Raw genomic sequence first — 22,135 nt, 5'->3', positions numbered from 1 at the left:
TGAAAATGCAACAATAGGGTATATTGTTAATAGGATCTTTATGGCATCTTTTACTAACTGGTTCATTGTTAATAGTAATAGATAAAGGTCTTCACGCGGCAGTCACACCAATGTCTTCTGTTCCTTTAAGAATACTCACAGGTAGCAGAAAATAGAACTCTGATATAAATCAATAAATAGAACGTGTGGTTGTGAGCATAGCCTTGCAGAGTTCAAAAGTTCCCCGGAATGTAGCTGAACTTTCTGATGCTGCTTTCCTGTGACCCTCCAATAACCCTTATCTCCCCTGCCTCTGTGACCCATTAATGTTTCCCTGGCTCTCCATTGCCTTCATCCTCCTAAACAGCTTGGCTAATTTCCAACTTGGATTCATCCACAGGCCACCCTCCTTGGAAACACTCCCAGCCTTTGAAAGGCCTTTAACAGTAGGGTATCCTCTGCTAGTTTGTAAATCTAAGCTTCACACACCTCAGCCACTCACCTAGCCAAACAACACAAGCTATATGGTTGAAAGTGACAAACTTTCTTGCAGTGGTGATTTATGGTATGAAGTGATTACGTAAAGTTAAGATAGGAAAATGTAAACCTTCTGAGACAGGGGAGGTTGAGGCTGGATCTTGGGAGGAAGTTTTTCACCCATAGGGTGGTGATGCACTGGAACAGGTTGCCCAAGGAGGCTGTGGATGCTCCATCCCTGCAGGCATTCAAGGCTAAACCAACATCCAGTTCCCCCTCATACGACATATTCTTTACCTCCCACATCATCTCAGTGTTGTACTCTTCATGGAAACAAATATCAAGAAAAAAACAAATCTGAACAATTTTTTGTTGAGTAACACTCTACCAAGTGCTGGACATGCACCGCTAGTGTCTGCCATCTTGTCTTCAGAGCAGGTTGTACCATCTAATGTACCAGATCTACATGAACCCCAATGCCTGGAAAAGTGGAATACTGCAAATAATCAGCTACCAGGATGCCTCAAAAGACCAGAGACCAGGAGACCTGGGTGGTTCCTTTTGTTTTGCAGCTGAAAATAAGGCAACTTTATCACAGTGCTGAAGCCCAGCACTGGAGAAGTCCAATGGCTGGACCCAGAGGAGCTGGAAGGAGATGTCAGTAATGTGGGGTTGCCAGGTTCTAACCCCAATAAATCTGGTAAACATCTGAGATTTGGGTGTAGCTAAGAAAGAGAAAATCCATCTAAGACCAGGTGATGAAAGAGTAGGGCTGCACCAGTTGTATTAAGCAAGGTAAATTGCTAAACACAAGCTGTCTGAAAGAATGTGGGAGCATCTTGGTGCTTCACAAGAGATTTATAACCATTTTCTTTCAGAGGAATCTCTTGTCTCTGTGCAAATGTCTCTCTGCTGAATAGCTGCTAACACAAAGGGGAGTGTTGTTGGAATTAAGAAAACTACTTATTCCATTTTCTTTTTATTTCTTCTGTTTAAAGAGAATATTCTCTGCTCCTCTGGGAATTGTGTTCCTGAAGGGGACCTTCATGTGCTGCAGCTTATTAGAAGAGTCTGTTCATCAGCTTAGGCAAGCTCTGGATGTTACATGCTTTACTAGATATTAGGTCACTTTATATATTTAATGTGGAATACAATGCCTCATTATCCTGTGAGCAGGACGGCGAATTTCATTTTTTACCATTATTCTTAACTTTGGCTCAGAATGTTGGTTTACAGAGGACTGTATGTTCAAAGGCAGCAACTCAGAGGGTAACAACAAAATAAAGAAGACCGCACATTTCTTTCCACTGAATCTGATTCCAGAATCCAAACTTTTGGGAAGTGGCATGTTTTTTTTCTGCATTTGTTTCTGCACAAGCTGTCCTTTGGCCAGGAGTTTTTTAAGAAGAAAGATGTCTAAATTTAGTCCCAGTGTCTAAAATAAATGGCTGGGTGTGTTGGTTTTTCTTTTTTCTCAGTGGGACTTGGACTCCTGATAGTCTTAATCACTTTTGAGAATGGGATTTAGCTGCATCATATACATAGTGCATATATTGTATGGAACAGCATATAAAGTTCTTCTAAAATCATTTTGAAAGTTGAGTATGAACTTTCACTGTTTAAAATCATTTATTCATTTATTTAGCATCCAGCTAAATAAAATTGCAATATTTGAGACGATAGCAGGTACAATCATAAGGGCGATGTGAGGGACTCTTACGTTATTTGATGCCGCCGATTGATAGATGATAGCACATTATGTCTACTCCTCATTTCTCTTATCAGCCAACTCTATATAACCCACACTGAGTGCTGTGTGCCACACAGGTTCATTGCAGCTGTAGGAAAGGAAAAGTTCTCACTGTGACAACGCATAGTACCACGCATTGAAGAGCCATTCACATTGCCCTAAACTCCTTTAGTACACTGAAATGCATGAGTGTGAAGCAGAGTTCTGTCCATCAAACCTAGTTTTGCATGTTTGAAAAAGGGAGTAGTGATTGTATGAAGGAAAATGTCCATAGCTATAGCAGCATACAAAAAACAAGTTTCAGAGTGTGGTTTGGCACTGAGAATGACTCTGTAAAACGTTGCCCTCTTGCACAATACATCTGCTCCCCGTGAGGATTCAGTCACATCTGCTGACTTGTTGAACAACAACATTATTACCACTTTTTTTTACTTCTGTGAGTTCCTCAGAGCCAGAATGAAATGTGTTCCAATCTGCTCTTCCTGGTGTGTGAACAGCAGCTTTCCTCATTTACTTCTAATCAGTTCGTTTTTAAATTGCAGCATAACTAACCGGGCTGTACAGCCTGCAGTCTGTCATAGACTGAAGGAATTCACTTTTAGCAATGTTTGTCAAGAAGTGAGATGGGATTTTATCTCCCTGTGATACCTTACTATTATATAATATATATATAATATATATATATTATTATTATTATTTGAGCTTTGATCATGTATAGAAGCACATTTAAAAAGCAGAGATGAGTATGGAGAGAGGAAAAAATCATTCTATGTTGACAGGTGGGAAGACTACATCTAAGAAGATAAAGAAAACCTCTTTTCCTTTGATCTAAGCTCCATGGGTGAGGGTGTCCAGATCCAGCTGAAAATGTTGATAGGTCAGTACCTCAAAGAACATCAAAAAGCACTGAGCTGATGGAAGGACTAGAGATACACCATGAACAGAGACAAAATCTGGGTCTCCTTTACAGTCTTCATCATTTTCCAGTGAATGGTTTTATATTGCTCACATTGCCAGCTATTTAGTTGCTTATTAATTCTGTTGAAGTATACTACTGGAGGAATGAGATGGCAGTGTACTGTGGTCCTGACAGGAACCACATCAGTTACTCCTGTTTAATGAACGTTTATTGCTTGTAACTCCGCTTTCTGTATTTTAATTCTTGTGGTGTTCTGGTCACACGTGAAAGAAGGACCCACAAGAAGTCTATAGAGAGACTTTGAAGGCTTTCTTGGGGAGAAAAACATTTGGGGGAGTCTGTTTTTCACTTAAGAGACCTAAAGTGACAGTGAATTATTTAAACACCTATAAAAAGTCCTGATTCAATAAACACCAGAGGGAAGGAAAAATTAACAAGAAAGGAACCAACAAAATACACCCAGCATATAAAAATATGCATAAGAGCTTTAATGCTACTGCTTTAGCTCTGCGACAATATGTGACCTGATAATAAAAGCTGGATTTTCCTCCTTTTAAAAATAGAGGGCAGAGTGATGTGGTGGTGGCACATGCGAGCAGTGTCTTTACTTTCCAACCACAGGCATTCTAGTCTATGCAATGTTATCCTGGAACTCTCTTTGCCTTAGCAAGTGCAGGATCAACCAAATCAGCATAGTTATTGACAAACTTGTTCATTTTTGTGTTGGCCGCTCAGCAGTCTCCTTAAGCTTCCTCTTCCATTAACTATTCTCTCCTCAAGAACACATGAGCACACCTGGGTTAGTTATGTCTGACTGTGTAAAATAAACAACAGCCCATGCCTAATAGAGTTTCAAGCAACACATCAGCCCAGAAATCCCATTACTTGCATACGATCTGGACTCTGCTGTGACACCTTAGACAACTGATGTCTGGAACTACTGAAACTCAGACTTGTGGTAGAACAAAATGTGTTCTCTTATTCTTTCATAGACCAAAATGTTTGCTACTGCCAGTGTGAGTATTAATGACTTGCTGTGGGTATATGTTTTTCAGTTTTTCAGACAACAGATGGTGATAATGTTGATCCTAAAATCCTAACAGATGTGTCACTCGCATCTGGTGCTGCCATCTGCTGTTTTGTTCTTATTTCATTGACTACCTAAAAATAAGTGACTCTTCATATACAGCTTTTTAACACATTAGTCTTGAAAACCCATGTTATAACAAATTGTTGACTTCTTATCTCCTCCTAACATAAAGTCATCTAGTCACCATGTCAACTGAAAAATCACTCCAGTGCCACGTAATCCTAAGGAAGGTGGGATGTCACCAACAGACGTGGTGATTTTAAACATCTTCTTAGGCAAATATGTTGCCAAACATAGAAAGTATATGAGAATGTCCAGTGAAAGTGCTTTTTTTTTGGATGAAACGCTGCATATCATCATTGCTAATGATCACATTTCCTGCCTTATTGTCTTTACACCAATGCCATGTTCATTATACTGATTAATTTTCTATAGGTAGCACATCAGGAGTGAAATGGGGTATTCTAATGATTCCCTTGGGACAAAGCATTTAATAACCTGCATCCCGAGGTACAATTACCTTGCCATGCAGGCTATATTTAAAACTTAGTGTTTTTAGTTCTGACATTTGTCTGCAGTCGTTGCACAGCAGAATGCCCTCCTGAAAGCTGTGGAGTGCTCTGTTGGCTGATCTGAAGAGCTGCTCCTCAGGTTGCCTGGTGTACAATGCCTCTTGCTTTTCAGAGAGAACCCTGTGGAAAAGGCTGCTTTCACACAGCTTGTTGCTGTTATTATGTGTTTACACCAATCTTTTTCCTTGCACAGTTCAAAACCTGTGATGGGGACTCTGACTAGAATAGGAGGACGCCTGTTCTCGCACTGAAGCATGAGGATAATTAAATAAGAAATAGGGGGTGGCTTATATTCCTGGATGACAAATATTTATGGAGACAAGCTTGCAAGCCAGTCTTATTGGGTGTGCTTAAGAAGAAATTAAAAGCTTTGTTCAGTAAGGGAGGGTTTGACCTCATATAACACCGTACCAGCAGCCTGGGGCTAGCCTCAAGTAATGTCAGGTCTATAGAAAACACACAGCTTTGTAGAGCTCTGAGTTAAATGACTTCATTTGTGGTAACACAGACATACTTAGCAGTCATGAAACAGAAGGGAGAAAACAAACGTGGCACCAGAGGAAAGCATAATTGCACTGTTAGGTGTTTGTAGGTATTCTTATAATAACACATTTCCTCAGGAACAAGCCTTTCTACCCTTTCTAATAGGGAAAACAATGCAGGGAGCAGACAGCCCAGCTACTGGCCTGAGAGTAGTTTGGGTTGGAAAACTGTGATGATTCTAAAAATAGGTTGGTTTCAAACAGCAGGACTCCAGATGTGACATTTGGGATAAGCACAGTCTGAAGAGAAAAAAGAAATGAAGGGTAAATGTGATCAGCTGTGAGAGGTCCAAATAAGGCATATCATAGCTAGGATTCCGCAGTCAAGCAATGAAAGAGCTATTATTGTGAACTATAAGGATATTCTCCTCCGGGTTTTCTTATATAGCTTACCATGTTTATATTTGCAGAGAAAGATTTCTGTATGTAGCAGCATACGGTGATGCTTCAAAATCCCAATTTGTGGAGAAAGTCTTCCAATTCTTATAGAGATCTGAGTCATTTTAATTCATTCTGATTTACGCTATTGATTTTGCACAGTTTTTAATTATGAAAGTTGCAAAACAGAGCAGATTTCTCAAGCATTTATTTCACCATTTAGGATCTGTTATTGATTCAAACCCCAACAGATTAGCTTGGAAAAGAGAATCCTCTATTTAGGTGCAAGACTGGTTTTGCTTAGTTGAGGCATAATACCTACCTGTAAGCACCCTGTGCTGGAGGGGGTCACAATATTTCTTATCTGTGCAAGTTTGGAAGTGAAACCATCCTATTGAGTTCTGAGCTGTGGAAATCTATAGGGATTGCTCTGTAGGTATATGGCTAAGTTTTGTCTTGCAGGTCTCTGGAAGCTGTTTTATAGTAGGACATTACAATTGCTTTAATGCAAGAGTCATAGATTAGAGTGAAGCAGTTTGACACATGAGGCAAATATTTATTCTATAAACAAATGATTTTACAGTGAATTTCTGTATTTCTGTTACATTCATAGTGCACACTTATTTTTTATGTGATTTTTCTCTTGTACCTTATCAGACGGTATTGGTGGGCAGAGTAACTTGTGTCATCTACATGGATTTGTCAAGGTTTTTGTCATCATACAACTAAATTGGAGAGAGAGGAACTTTTTAGGTGGTCTAATAGTGTCAAGATCAGGGGAAATGGATTAAAACTAAAAGAAGGGATTGGATGAAGTCAGGGTTGATGTCAAGGTGTTGGATGAAGTTGTCCAGAGAAGCTGTGGATGCTCTGTCTCTGGAGGCATTCAGAGCCAGGGTTGAAATTACATGATCTTTAAGGTCCCCTCAAACCTATGCAATTCTATGATTCTTTGAAATCCTTAATTCGTTTTGAAGCTATACATTACTTTTATCATTATGATGCCTCATACAGTGGAAATGACTCTGATAGAGCAGGCTAAGCAAGCTTGGTTTCCATTTTTGTACTAAGACTCAGTTTTACCATCCTGGAACTATGGAAATCATCACTAGAAACTGAATGTAAATCAAACTGATCTTTCCCAGTTTGCATCCAATAAATCATCTATTTCACCGAATAGCGGGAATCTAGCTAATGGAAACTGGAAAGGCAAATGTGTTCTTATACTTAACGTTCTTTGGAAAAATACTTTTTAAATGTTATAAGCACACTCATAACTAACAAGCACACTGAAAAGAGGTCTCCTTCCTGAAGAGTTTATTCCACAGTGTCTTCATCTAAAGATCTCAGGAGCCTATAGTGAAGCATGCACTGTTTTCAGAAGACTCTATATGGACCCAGAGTCTTATCTCCAAATAGGATAGCTGTTGGATCCAGGTGAACACTGATAATGAAAAGTTAAACGGCAACGTATTTATATTTAACCTATCTTCCTATCAAATACGTCTAAGGAAATTGCATTTGAAAGTTGATAAGATGAAAACGTACACAGAATGACAGCCTTTGAATAAGTTATATTCAAACCTTGCAGACGAAATCTGACTTTTCACAGCGGAAATACACTTTGTAGAGTAGTATTTCTTCATGTAATTGAGTTTACATGTGTGTCACAGGAAAGAAAGATGCAGATTATTCTCTAATGAGATTTTCAGACTGTAGCATAAACATGAGAAGAGCTGCCCAGAATTTCTTGAATACGCTGATGTGCTGACTGGGGGAGTCATAAATACTGGAATAGGTTATGCTTTGTCTTACACAGCAGCAGAGGAAAATATGAAATCCCCACCTCTCTTGCTTGAGTGAGAAAGGCCTTCCATGCTTGGTCTGGCACGATCTCCCTCTGCCTTTAGGAGGACAGGGAGTAGGTTGTCTCTTACTGGCATTATGCATTCAAAATAGAAGGAAACTATGACAATTTCAGGAACCTTTGCTTTGCTTCAGTGTGCTGCCTCTGCAACGTGTTCCTGCTTCTTGCTGCTCTTTGAAAAGGGCTGGTGCTGACACCACGCCTAGAGCAGACACAACTGACTCCATAATCTGCAGTGCCACAGTAATTATATATTTTTCAAGCTACCAATGTGTATTTGTGGTGTTAGGGTTGAGGGATTTTTTTTTTCTCACTGTTTTTCTTTTTCTTTTTTCTTGACAAATAAACGCAGGTCTGCAGTGCAGAACCAGTGACTGGCTTGGAGTCCATCTCTGGCCTTTCTGAAAGCACTGGCAAATTAGCACTTAGGTCTCTGGGATAAACAAGCAAGAGATTCCTTCTACCAGTCCTGAAATATCCTGGATCAGTTCAAACCCTCAAGGCCAAAAATGTCACCAGCTCTGATGTCCAAAATGGTCACCATTCTGTACAGCAACCTGATCAAGCAGAGTGGTTGTTTCTGGAGAAGAAGGCTCAGCATTTCCATGTCTTTGATGGTATGAAGTAGAAAAGCTAGATTTGGTACAACTGGGAATGAACTAGGGGATGCACATGAATTTTCAGGTCAGTATTTGCAGAAAGAGCCTAGCTGTTTTATGCTACCCAAGCACTTGAACAGCAATAGCCCAAAAAACCTGAAATCAGTCCCATACACGGTAAGGTGAAAGGAAGTGGAAGGAAACAAAAACGAATTTGAAGCACTTTCTTATCAGTTTGATTACCTTTTCCACACCTAGTCTGAAGGCAAGGCAGTCATCACAACTTGTTTTAAGCTTTAAGTATCCCATTCTTTCTTTTGTGGTGCACCCTAGCATGATCCTCTTTATGTGTCAGTATGTTCCAAACCAGAGTACAAAAATATTAGCCTACCGCTTCATCATTAATTCTTGAGTGTTTGTAACACTGAAGAAATGCATATTTGATATGTGCAGTCATTAAAACAAAATATCCCTCAGGCAGCACTGGGATTGATACTTCAGCTGGGTTTTACACCTATACTATTAGTTTTAATACAGGCCCAGCACCAGCACTTACAGTCCTAGACAGTTTCTGACCTTGAAAATAGGAATTCTATGGTGAAAATACAATATGGTATGGATGAGGATTGGAAGAAAATAGGGCATCTATTTTTATATAATATAATAATAATAATAATATATATATATATAGTGTATATATATATATATCTATATATATAGTAATAATAATATAATAGGGCATCTAATTTTATGTTTTTTTAAGAGCTATCTAAAATATATGCTGTGTTTCCAGGGTTTTGTTAAAATAAATGTGTAGGTGAAAAAGCAGTACTGTCTACAATGAATATCCAGGGAATGGCCTTGGTCAATACTTTGTGGTACACTACAGCATAAACGTAATGGGGAAAATGCTGTGCAGTATAAGATGAGCATTCATTTAGTGCTGATTATGTATGTTTGTGCATTGAGTTCTGTTACTAAGGTGCCTAGATCCTACTTATTCAAATAAATGATGAAACAGACAATTCTCAGCACCTGGTAGAGCTGGATCCCACATGTGTCCCAGAGGTGTGTGTTCACTGTGGGACCCAAAGGAAACCTTAGCCGTGCTTTGCCTGGAAGTTGCTCCCCAGATTTCTCTATTCCCACATATAGTTATTTCACTTCAGCTGGATGCTTTCCCTGAACCTGCCAGCTGTTCTGAGATACTTTGTGCCAAGTTTGGACCACTCGCTCACAGGCAGTTAATTCGCCCACTTTTTATTTTTGTTCTCCGTAATTTCCCATAGTTTCCCTTAATGTCTGGAAAAATAGACAAATTCTCCAGCTCATTGGGAAAGAGTCATACACCAGATCAGTTTACAGCAGCATGAAGAAATATGTCTCCAGAAGACACATACAGAAGAGAGCGGGAGCAGCGAGGACCCTGATCGGCTGTACAAAACAGCAATGACTGCAGATCATTCAGTATCATATCAAGGGTTGGTTATCAGAGGCCAAACAGTAGAGTTAAATCTGCAGTAAAAGATAGGTTCAAAAGACTTTTTGATTGCGTTTGCACTTTTTGTTGTTAGGCTGTTTTTTTGTTTGTTTTTTAGTTACACATGTTGTGTAGTACAAAAAAAAAGGGATGGATAAAATGAGAATTCCGTCTGAAGAGGAGGATGAGAAAAGGCAACTCAGGTTATTTTGAATACACTGTTCTTATTTTGATGGAGCAGAATCAGAAAGGCGGCTGCTCTGTGAGAGAACAATCCAGCAGAAGGCTCCCAGATATGAATCAGAAAGTCGTCTCGTTTTATGCAGTGAGTCATATCAGGCGCCGCGCATCTCCCGCGAGGTGCTGTGTGTCCACATTTCCCCAGGGGGCTCTGATCTGCTTCCAGAGTCTGTCCCTAAATGCCTGCTGATGCAAGTCTGATCCGTTCTGTAGTTTAAGCTAAAACTGTTCCCCCTGTGGTTGCCTCATGCTTCTGGCCTCGAGAAAGTAATCTGTGTTGCTCTTTTTTCCGTAAGACTTGCTCTCAATCATCTGGTAAATGCTATAACTGGCCTTCAGACCACATACACGTACCGCATGTCTCACAGTTTCTCAACTTGAGGAGGAGGAGTTACCCTTGTTTTTGAATGGAACGGGCAGCGTTCAGTAATAAAATAAAATAAAATAAAAACAAATCTCAGAAATATCAACTGCTTACATAAAACTTTTTATAACTTACGTAAATTCTTCTTTCTGAAAACTCAAGTGTCACGGGAAGACAACCACTGCCCTGATTACACAGTGTGTTGTTTGTGGAATGCCTAACACATGCCTGCAAGGAGAAAGTCATCTCTCTTTCTCTCTCTCCTCTCTTTTTTTATATTCAATAAACTTTCCAAAGTACAGAAAATACACATTAATTTCCTGCGAGCAAAGGGGATATTTGTCTCGGCCAAGAAAAGAAACACTACTTGGTTGCTCTTCTGACAAAAAGAACATTAGGAACAGGCATATTAAGAGATCTAAGGCTTATTGTGGTTATGTGAACGGTTGGATATGAATCATATTAAAACTGTATGGGCCTTTAATGAAGAGCTCTATCATGTGCCAATGACAGAAACCATGAAATATTTTTAAATGCACAAACCCTTTTCTTTTTAATATGGTTTGCAGCTTACATATCAAAGACAAAAGCAGTTTTTTTCAGCCTTTTTCTGTATTGTCATACCTTTTGGGAAGGATGAAGAAAACAAATCTTCAAATCAAGACACGCAGATGTTTGCTTCCCAAGCTTCAAATGACGACTCTTTAGAACTAAATTCAGGTACATACCTGTCCTTTTTGGAAAAGCATCTGAAACAGCACAAATATGCAAAGCCATTTCTATGCAAAAGTATACAAAGATATTTTTTATACTCAAATACAGTCTTGAAAATATGTCTGGTGTGAGGGTTTAAAGAATAATCCTGAGCTTTCAGAGCAGTTGCTCTTCCAGCATTGGAAAGTAACTGAGAGGAAAACTGGATTAGCGTCTAGATGACAATATATACATTACTGCAAAGAGCTCTTTGGAAGCTGTGGCTTTAAGGAGCTGCAGGTTTTGTCTGCAGACTTTTAGACTCACTCAAGCTTTATTCCTGTTATTGGCAAAACTTGCATGGACTTCACAGGAAGAAAATTGGACTCCTTGTCCAGAGCAGTACAAAGAGCATAGTCTCAAGTACAGTGTGCTCCCTCCCATTCCCATAGTCAGACAACATATGCTTATTAAGCAGGACTTGAATAAGAGCCAAAAAGTGAAATTTGCTGATAATAGTACGCATGCAAAGATGTTAATAATTAGTTGAGAATGCATATCATAACACACAGCATGATGTTTTCTCTGTAGTCTCATACAGTACAGAATGATTTAGTTTGAAGTTAATTTAATTCAACCCCTGGGACAAAGAAAGAGTCTTTTTTTTATATATACTTTTTACTCTCTTCTTTCTTTTCTTTCATTTCTTTCCTTTTCATTTGCAAAAGCAATATGGTTTGGTTAAACTGAAAGACTCAGTCAACAGGTATTTCCTGAAAATATTTTCCATAAAGGGTTGAATGTGGGTCTCCAGAATGAAAACCGATACTTTCTTTTTTTAATTTTCCAGCCAAAGGTTTCTATGATCTTGATTCTTCATAATAGGCTGCCTGGATCAGCGCCCAGAACCAGCCAGTTCCATGTGATGTTTGTGGGCGTACTTTCCTTCCAGGCTGACTGATCATACACCCAAATTCCTGTAAACTGAAACCTGCAGCGTGAAGTGAATGTAGCATGCTTGCATACACACACGCTCATACACAGTTGTACATGTGTGTGTGTGTGCGCATGAACGCACATACGTGTACCTTTCATACAAGCAACAAGAGAAATAAAATCCAGCTGGAAAGCCATGGGCATGAAAACTGCAGTGCGTTGTCAAATCACGTGCTCCAAAAGTCTCCAGAGTAAAAGCAACAGCCATTACTGCAGGGTAAGTTCAAATATGGTGATATTTAGACCAACGGTAGCAAATATCTTTCCTCATTTCAGACTTACAGCTTAGCACCACCTCAAAAACACGGTTCCATGAGGGATGACAGAAGAAAGCTTGAAAGTAATGCTAAATAACATAATCTCTCTTCTGATCCTCTGCTTTGATGGGTTTGGGAGAACCCAACATGAAGGATTCTCCCAGTTTGTTTTGCTCTCAATGGGAGCAAAGCCAAAGTGATGTTGGTCAGGAAATCTTGTATGATTTGCCTTTCCTTCCATCAGCCTTTTCTGGTCAGAGTAAGGGCCTTCAACTGAGTAAGACTAATGAGAGAAGCCATGCAGCATCTTCGTTGCTGTCTTTTGTGCTTTGTTACAGGGGTCTAGGTTGTTTCCCACCTAACCCCCTGATCCATCACAGGATACAAGATGGATCATTGACTCAGAACAGAGCTTAAATCCACTCAGCACCCAATGTGAATAGCCTTATGGTACAGTACAGTGCATGAAGCTGCTGACTGTCACATACAGACATTCCCTTATAAAGGGATCTATCTATGGGGGAGGAAGCAGAGCCTGGCTGTTTTCAGAAAACACCTCAAAATAGCCTCTTCTTGGAGAAAATCTTCCCTAAGAATGATCCCCAGTGTGATTTATGCTCAGTTTTATTAAGCAACCAGCCAAAAATTATACGTTAGAGGAACATATCCTTGTCACGAGCCTGATAAAACATATTCTTCTGTCAAGTCTACACAAGTACAGTGTGTCTTATTATCTGCCCTCTGTGAAAAATGTGATTATACCAGTGTCAGCACAGGTGTGTGTTACAGGGGTGTTTGATTGTGTCTCTTCTGCATCATTAATTTTCCCAGATTGTTTGTACATAAACTGCAAGAACCTGTTATCTGTTGTAACTCACCACAGGTGCTGGTCCATTGACAGATGGAGAGTTGGGTATAGCTTGATAGTTGGAGGATTGTAAGTGTAATGCAGTCTCACTTTTTTTGTCCCCTCTTCCACCTCTCGGATCCTTCATTTTTCAGACATGATACGTTCTTATTGGCCACATCTGCCTCACTGAGTCATCAGGCTTCATTACAGCCATTTCAAGAGCAGAAATGGTTTTAAATGAAATAAACACCCTTTGCGTAGCCAGTAAAATCTTTGGCAGTAAATATTTATCTCGGCTTTTCAGAAGGATTGAGCTAACAGAGTTCTTGTACTATTCTGAAATTTGGACTCGGGGTCCCTCTGACCTTAGCTCTGTCAGAAATTTTACCTAGAATATTTCTTCCCTATTTCGTTTTAAGTTTTTCCTCCTATCTATTTTTCCTTCTCAGAATTATTATCCCCAGAAGCAATAAAATCTGTCTGGCAAACTAAGCAGAGTGGTTCCAAACACTCACAAATCATCGTGGAATTATAGAATCGTAGAATGGCTTTGGTTAGAAAGGACTATTAAAGACTCATCATGTTCTAACCCCCATGCCATTGCCATGTTTGCCACTCACCAGGGTCCATCCAACCTGGCTATGGGCATATCTAAGAGTGGTACACCCACAGCCCTCAAGGCAGCCTGTACTAGGGCCTCACTGCCCTCTGAGTGAACAATTCCTTTCTAACATCTCACCTAAATCTCTCCTCTTTTAGTTTAACATCATTCCTCATTGTCCTATTGCTATCAGACTGTGAAAAGTTGGTCTCCATATTTCTGGTGTTGTGTATCTTGTCCAGAAATAGCCCTGCACAGGAGCTTTTATCTTAAGCCTGAAGTACAATTTCCATGTCATTCTTCAACTTGGTAAAGTGAGAACTGCTTCTGTCTGTATGTTACTGCAGCAGAATTTAGCGTGGTATCTGAAACAGGAAGCCTTGCCACTCACAGATGCAAAACGCTATTGGGCTGTGAAGGCTGCTGGCGAGACAAGGGCATGTACAAACTCAGCAGGAGGCAGCAGCTCTTGCAAGGAACTCAGAGGTTGTGACATCCCCTTCCTTAATGAAGTGATTTTCATAATACAAAAGGATACAGAAGGCATTGACAGTAGAGAGCATACCATCCGCTTCAAACACTACAGAAACATCATCGTCACTCTCACCTCCAGGTTACTCTTTCATAAGCTTTTCTGCTATGTTTTACTGGTCCTGACCTTAGTTTGTGCTGACAGTGATGGTGAATTCTGTGGCAAGATTTGTTCACTGGGAAAAGCAACCAGCGATGCTTTTATGGTTTGTGTTTAGCAGAGCTGAAGTGAGATCTTATAAGCCTTGTTTGTTATTGCTTGGCATTTATCATTTGGACTATTTTATTATTATTATTATTATTATTATTTGCAGAAGAGGAAAAGGAAATGAGAAACTGAGCTACTTTGCCTCCCTTGTTTCTATACTTCAGTAATTTGTCACTTAATCTTATCTCATCCAGTTGGCTCACACTGATTCCCAGCTCCAACCCATGTTTCCTACTGGAACACTACATTTTAAGAGCTGAAAAATGTTTTCCTGTACTTCAATAACAATGACATTCCATCTAGTTGCTACAAATGTGCTGACAGCAGCTGAAACTGTTCCTGGGCAAAATGTACAGAAAGGCAGAATCTGAGTTGACAAGAAAAGTTCAGTGGCATTAAACAAATGAACGTCCGCTATTAGACTGTGAACATAATCTCCAATTGTTGTTTTCATTCAATCTGTTGAATCTACTGCTCGTGTTAAAGAAACAGACATTTTAGATCTTAGAAATTTAAATAAGTTTAGCTACAGACTTCAAGAATGGGATGTTAGTGATTGAAGCCATAGCTGCATATGAGTACTATGTGTGAAGTGGTATAGTCTAGCAAGTTCATTTCAGTCCTTTAATTACTGTACAAGTCTCAAAAGATCTCACATATTGAAGAACAGTAGGAAAAACTGCCTAGCAGGCTTCCACAAAAAGGAATGCCCAACAATTTAGTGAAGGCTTTGTAAACATAAAATTTTATACTGCAGTCATTGAAGACAGTGGGTCACAGTGGCATATAAGATGAGCCCTGGAAAGCAAGGGGTTGATCCGATATCCACATGTATGTCCCTAAACCAAATTATTCCCTGGAGGTTTCTACGATAGTATGAAACCCTTTGTGGGTTTTGTTTTCTTAACAACAGTATTGCATGACTGAGAATTATGTATATTTTTATTATCCACTTGGGCTGTATGTAGCTGGTTGGTGCACAATGAAGTCAAAGGAGGCTCTCATCTGAACCAGTGTTTTCTTCAGGGATCCTGCCTACCCAGGTGGATAGTTTTGCTCCTTCCTAATGGGACAGAGTTTCCTGAATTCTGCATTTTAAATTATATCAACCAAATTGGCCTCAAGTGAGTTTGCTATATCTGGAGATGTGCCTGTAATTAATGTAACTGTAATTATGTTTGTGGTCTGACACTTGGAGACCACTGCTGTCATATCATTTTGACTCACTCTTGGCTATTTAGATTTACAAACATTTGGAACAGAGACGTTCTGAAGAGAGAATGCTGTACCTTGATATCCCACTGATCTGGTCCTCAGTCCACTGACAGTATTATTGGCACTAAGGCACTGCAAGAGTTAGGGATTCATCCTAAATCTATCTCAGAAAAAGAAAACTTCTGGTATCTGCAGTTCAAGAAAAAAAAATGCTATAATTGGCAAAAGGTTGAGAAGAGAATCATGGATTTCTAGTCTTATGACTAGAAAATCTACTTGATAAGTGAGAGGAGCTTATGCTACTTAACTTTTCAAAGCGAAGATTAAGAAGTTCCTCACTGATGACTGGTACATATCCAAATTAAAAACCCTTCTTTAAAGAAGAAAAGACTTAACAAGCTGTAAGGGCAGAAATTTGATGCTAGGCAAACTCAGAAATGAGAAATCAAACAGAACTTTCAAACACTGGAACAGTTTATTGATATTTGCTGTGGGATTATCTATGGCATGTTTTTTTTATAAACTAATTATGAAGTTCTTAAAAATAAATAAGCGAATTCAAGCCAACTTTGTATTACAAAATATTGTAGCACTGGACTTGAAGATTCTTACAGATTATGATGAAACATAATATTGGACATAGTTTTGAGGGGAAAAAATGGTAAAAATCTGAGAAATGCAATAGAAGTAGCCAATGATGAATTTGAATGAGGTAGTTGAGACTTCAGTGGTAGCAATTAAAATGTAGAAAATAAAAGATGAATGCCTTCTAAGTCTTTGTGTTCTTGGTAGCCCTGTATCTTGAAGTGTGTTGTCCTCAACTCCATCAGGATGATGAATTCTCCTGAATAACAGGAGAAAACTGCTTGTGAAGGCAAGAACAGGTGACCCCAGTTAAGATGTGAGACATCTTAACTCAGCAGCCCAAAAAGCTGAAGGAGAAAAGGCTCTTCTCATTAGTTGGTGCACGTACATAACAGTTCTCACAATCCAGCCCCAGGTACAGGGAAAGATCAACTCACAGTTTCCTGAAACTGAACTTCAACACAACACAGCCCTTATTCCGTGTAGTTTTGTTTTTCCCTTTTCTTGAGAGATTTTTTAGACCAGTTTATAGCCTCCGTCTGTCTGTATCATCCAACATTTGAGTCCGGCAGTTGTTTTCATGCTTGAAACTTGATTGCAACACCAAAGATGGTAGTTTTACTTGGCAGGCTCACTTCTAGGATAGACTTTCACAGTGTCTTTGCAAATTTACTTTTTTATCAAGTAGTTTTGTTCATTTAAAGAGACTGGCATAGAAAATTATGGGCAATATAGTTACGCTGATGATACAGATTCTGAGTTTATAGCACTCACTATTCACTATATAGCTTCTAAAAGCTGCAGTACCATCCTGACGTGGACCAGCTCTTGCTGAAACACTCAGAGACAATTTTCATTAACAAAATGCTCATGACAGAATATAGAAGAATATAGAATATTCTATTCTATAGAATATAGAAGCTTTACTCTCCTCATTGGTGAAAACTACTATGAAAAGACATCTCACCTGACACTGAGAGCGGTGGTCTCCATTGCAGGCAGAATGTTTATCTGAAATACAGAGTGGAGCAAGCAAAGGATGGCAGTCATCAAGAGAGGAGTTCCAGGACATACCCACTATTTTCTGCTCTGTGGTCACACAGATGTTTCTGATTAGTTCAGCTTTGTCCAGCCAGGAGGTTTGTGACTTTCTGAAAGACTGAAGCTGATCAACAGTATGGGTCTGCTCCAGACTGAAGCACTACATTCAAATGTTCAACTATTTCCAATTTATCATAACCTAACACTGAAAGAACTCTGTTTTAACACCATAGTCCAAATAGGCTGACATACTCTGTTTGCAGGTCCATTTTGCCTCCAAACAATCTCAGTGGTGCCGTGATCAGGTTCTAAGCTCCAAAAAATCACATTTCTCATTGTGCACTACCTTATGTCTGGGATCAACAGCAAGCCACAACTCTTTGAAAACTGAAAACTACATCTTAAATGCAAAACATTTATTTACAGTTACGTGTTTTTTCCAGAAATCTCGGACAAATATTTGTAAATCCTCTAATCTGGGGCTGGGGGAAACAGCAAGAAAGTGAAAACATTTTACTGTGTCTGGGAAGTTGTCTATATGTCCATATTCAGAGGCACAATTGTAAAGGCAGCACGAACAACACAGGGTAAAAATAGAGGACTGAACCGTTCCTATAACTTTGGCTTCACGTATGTATCTTCTCCTGCCTTACATTGTTCTCCATCCAAAGAAATCTGAGGTTCAAACATTACCCAAAGAAACTGCCTCCTCTGATTTAATTTCACTTGTTTAGCAAAGGCTATGCCTGTGGAAGAAATAATGTTGCAACTACAGCATATATATTTTAAAGACAGAACTGCATATGCAGCACTTTCCTACCAAACTCCACTTTCATGATTTTTCTAAACCTCAGGGCTTATGCAATGCCAGAGAAATGGTGTTTGGAAGGCATTTTATTTACTTATATTTATTTATTTATATATAATTTATAAATTATTTATATTATATATGTATTTATATTTATTTACTTATAACTAATATTGGTGACTGCCTATATTACAGTAAGTGCACCCCCTTCTAGATGAGCTGTTTTGCATAAAACCTCATTGAGCAATATTACAGCATCAAAAGGGTTATATTTGGGAACTGTAGTCATCTCATAATAGCACATCATGCTTGAGTATTGCCCTAAGCATAAGAAGGGAGAAGTTATCTGCTGGAGGCATCAACATATGTTTTTGTGGGTGTTTTTTTAACCTGTGTCACTGTCTGTTCATTCAACTTGTAATGACTGACCACAAGAGACATTTGCAATACTGTCCTGTACATTTGGGAAAGAAATTGTCTGATCTGCCCTGTTTGCTTGTGAGTCAATGTAGCCCAGCAGGTGGCAATATAAGCACTTGTCGTAATTTGAAATCATTAACCTCTTGTCAACCAATAGCATTTAGTCATTTATAGCGCGAGGTTGCATGGAAAATAAGACTCAACACTGAAGGTGATTTTAATTTAATAATGCAAATTCCATGTGTGGAGTCTGGCGTTCTTTCCACCTCTGGATCCTTCTCGTGTCTTTGGGATTTACAAAGCATTATTACATTCATCTCATGTTGAACAGAGGGTCTTGCAGCTGCTGAGAGCGGATTACATCTAGAAACAAGACTCAGATATTCTCTTTCTTTTTGAGTGGCTTTCTTAAGGTTGACAGAGCGAGCTCTGATCAGAGATTTCTGCTGTTCTAAGCAGGTTTTACTTATGAGTCACATGAAATAAACATTCTTATCTGGTTAGAGTTTCAAAAGATTTGCTCTATCTTTGATTAATCAACCGCCTTCAAAAGATCAGTGTAGCTTTTAGATCAAGTCTCCTGAAAGTTAACTGACTGCCAATTACTTTTGGACTTAAATTTCTACTGAGCAGGATAAAGAGCTCAGATAAAGAGCTCATGGGGGAAAATAAAAAATAAAAATAAAAATAAATGTGTAGTTTGCAAAGAATATATTTAAGGAAGATGTTTCTAACTTCTGTTAACTGGCCAGCATATCTGTAAATGCTTAGGGAAAGGGAGCCTAGTGGACACTGAGTTTTTCTTCCAGGCTTCTGGGTACTGAAGTAACTGGAGAGTTTGCCAGGGGGAAATTAAGAATGAGAAGTGCTTGGAGAGACTCTGGGAACTCTGCATGTACTCTAAGAGATCTGACAGACACTAATAACTGTAATGCTTCGCACTCCCTCCTCACCTTCCCATCTCCAAGTACTTAAAAAATGGCTGTTATTTGGAGTTTGCAGCCGCAGCCAGGACGATCCCTTTACTGCCATTTGAGAGCAAGAAACTGCTTAAAAATTCATATTATATGTTGCAAGACCGTTTCTAGAATAAGACAGGTACAGGTAGACCTTGTACAAATGAGAGATTGGCTCACTCCAGGCATCAGTGCTGAGTACCAGGTGCCCTGATCTCTCATGAAGAAATCTTCCAACAATTTCCGAACCCACCATGTGCAACAGAAGCCAGGAAATATCCTTACGTGATGTGAGAACCATTCAGAGGACACTAAAAATAAAAATCTCACATGCTGCACAGCAATTTTCTCAGCATTTGATCCTTAGCTGTCTGGTACAGTACTTGCCCTCTAGTTGTTTTTTAAATTCGTTTGGTTTATTTGTTTCCAATTTCTTTCCTGTTTTGCTCTTCTCAAAAACAAAACAGAATAAGACTAGTCTGTCTCAGACCCAGACACAGCCCTAGTCCAGAGGAGATCGCTATCTGCCTTCTGGCCAAGCTGTTGCAAGAGGTTAGGAGTGGGCTCATGCTTTTAAGCTGTTGAGGTCTCCCAGCATCAGGAACCTGAGCAGGTTGCTCAGGCTGGCTGTGACAAGAGTGCAAGCCCTCTCACTGGCAGAAAAGAGCATATTTACTATAGATGTAGTTGTCCCCTGCCACAGCCCGCAGCAGATTGCCTAGGAGCCATCAGGAGAGTTAGGGTTCAGACTGGGCTTCCCAAGTCTGAAATGTACCACAGAAAGACAGAATTCTAGGTTATTCTTCCTTGGGAGAGGAAATCCAAGTCATACTCATCAGACTACATAATAAGGCTGAAATTTCTTGGTGCCCTGCGAAGGTACATATGTTTAAAAGCTTGTCTATTGGAAAAACAAACATAAATACTAGTACTGCAGGCAGAAAGGTGAGTCTTTCCTCCCTTCCATTTCCTTTTATCTATCTATCTATCTATCTATCTATCTATCTATCTATCTATCTATCTATCTATCTATCTATCTACCATCTATCTATCAATCTGTCTATCTATCTATCTATCTATCTATCTATCTATCTATCTATCTATCTATCTTACCACGACTGCATTAGATTGCTTCAAGTGTCAGCCTGACATATTTTAAGGACTAAAAAATCATTATGGGGAAGGTTTATGTATGTAAGCACTATGCATGCTCTACCACAGACTTGGAATTTCTACGGACCAGAAATCTGGTGGAAGATCACATTTGCAAAAGGAGAGAAAAAAGAAAAAAGACAGAGAGAGACCGAAGCCTGAATCTTGTTCTTACATCAGAGAAATACACTGAAATTACTTTTTCTTTCAATGTGTGTAACTGAGAGCAGGCCTTGGCTGCAGACATGTATTCTGTCATAGGCAGAAGACCACAGCCACCTTCGGGATAATGGTCAATTATAAAACCATCAGGCTGCCTTTCCTGTGCAGGTGGTGCAATGTCGTATTGCGTGTTCTTTCTCCCCAGACATCTGACTTACTGGATCTGCAAAAGTCACAGTCTCTATGAGATGTTTGTAACAAAGAGGGAATTAATGGTCAAATTCAAATGAGCCACAGAGTTCAAGTCCAGACTGGGACACCGCAAAAAGCTGGGGCTGGGAAGGAAGGATTTGTTCTAAGGTTTCAGCTCATCTAATTAATATGGAGCAGAAATAGGCCGGAGGAAGCTGTTTGGCACCTGCAAATGTCTGCAGGTGCTCAGCACCAATTTAGATGTGGCTCAGTGTGAGAATCCACAAGTGTAAAAAGAAATTGGACTGTTCCCCACACAAGCATGCAGGATTACAGTGAACAGCAGGAATAACTTTTACAGTATCCTCCTGACCCTGAATTCACCTCATCCTTTTTCAGTACATAAACTACTGTTAATATCAGATGTGACACGCTGCAGTTTGATGTAAGCCAGTACAAAATCACACATGGTTCTTTTAAAGAAATGAGGCAACTGGACAGAATCAAGGTTGGCCGTTTTTCCACCGTTTCCTGTGTGCACCTGATATTTGCTTCTACATGTTCTCAGTTTCTGTTGGAAACACAGCACATCTTGCACAGCAGTGCCAAACAAAAGAAAATGTTTGCATCGTACCAAAGCTCGGTGGTGGTTCGTGTTTATCCTGGCTACACAATTCACCTCCCAAAACTTGTAGCGAACCCTACATTAAAGGGTGGTGAAATACATTTAAAGTCAAGAGCTTTCCCATTCTCTTTTCCATTTCCTTATGGAAGAGAGGAACAGAGGATGTGGTACCCATGGTGTGCACAAAGGTGGACACCATCAAAGATTCGGATACACAGAATTATTATTTATGGTCATCCCCAATGACTTTTACAGTCATAGATTTTTTTTTTTTACCATGAAATGTATATTTTTATCAATCAATTATTACTGAAAGCCAGTCAATATTGAGATAGAAAAACAATCAGTTTGCAGTCTGAATGGATCCATACCTTAAAGTAAGCAGTATACACAGCAATACTTAGGATGTGTTCTACTGTGTGTATGTATACCTGCCTCTATTAGACAAAAGGGATAGAACAGAAGATTGCTTCAGAAATGAGCTAAGGAGGTGAAATGTGGCAGGATTTTGTTTCAGCATCTGTAAGGTTGCTTATTATATACTTGATTTACTTCCTCTTCACAGAGTATGAAATTTGCACACAAT

The 22,135-nt window shown here is 39.4% G+C and overlaps 1 pseudogene across 1 annotated transcript; it reads left to right on the top strand.

Moving 5' to 3' along the window:
• Positions 1-783: 783 nt before the first annotated feature.
• ZNF475 (zinc finger protein 475) lies at positions 784-12,161 on the top strand (annotated as a pseudogene). Its single transcript, XR_014939535.1, has 4 exons — positions 784-1,156; positions 1,455-1,525; positions 8,320-8,350; positions 11,801-12,161. The product of XR_014939535.1 is annotated as a zinc finger protein 475 (transcript).
• The last annotated feature ends 9,974 nt before the right edge of the window (positions 12,162-22,135 follow it).

Source organism: Coturnix japonica, chromosome Z, assembly GCF_054131305.1.
Source record: "Coturnix japonica strain WE chromosome Z, WE-NBRP24, whole genome shotgun sequence".
In the NCBI taxonomy this organism is placed as follows: domain Eukaryota; kingdom Metazoa; phylum Chordata; class Aves; order Galliformes; family Phasianidae; genus Coturnix; species Coturnix japonica.
The sequence above is the reverse complement of the archived record's forward strand: the minus strand, read 5'-3'. Positions and strand labels throughout refer to the sequence as shown.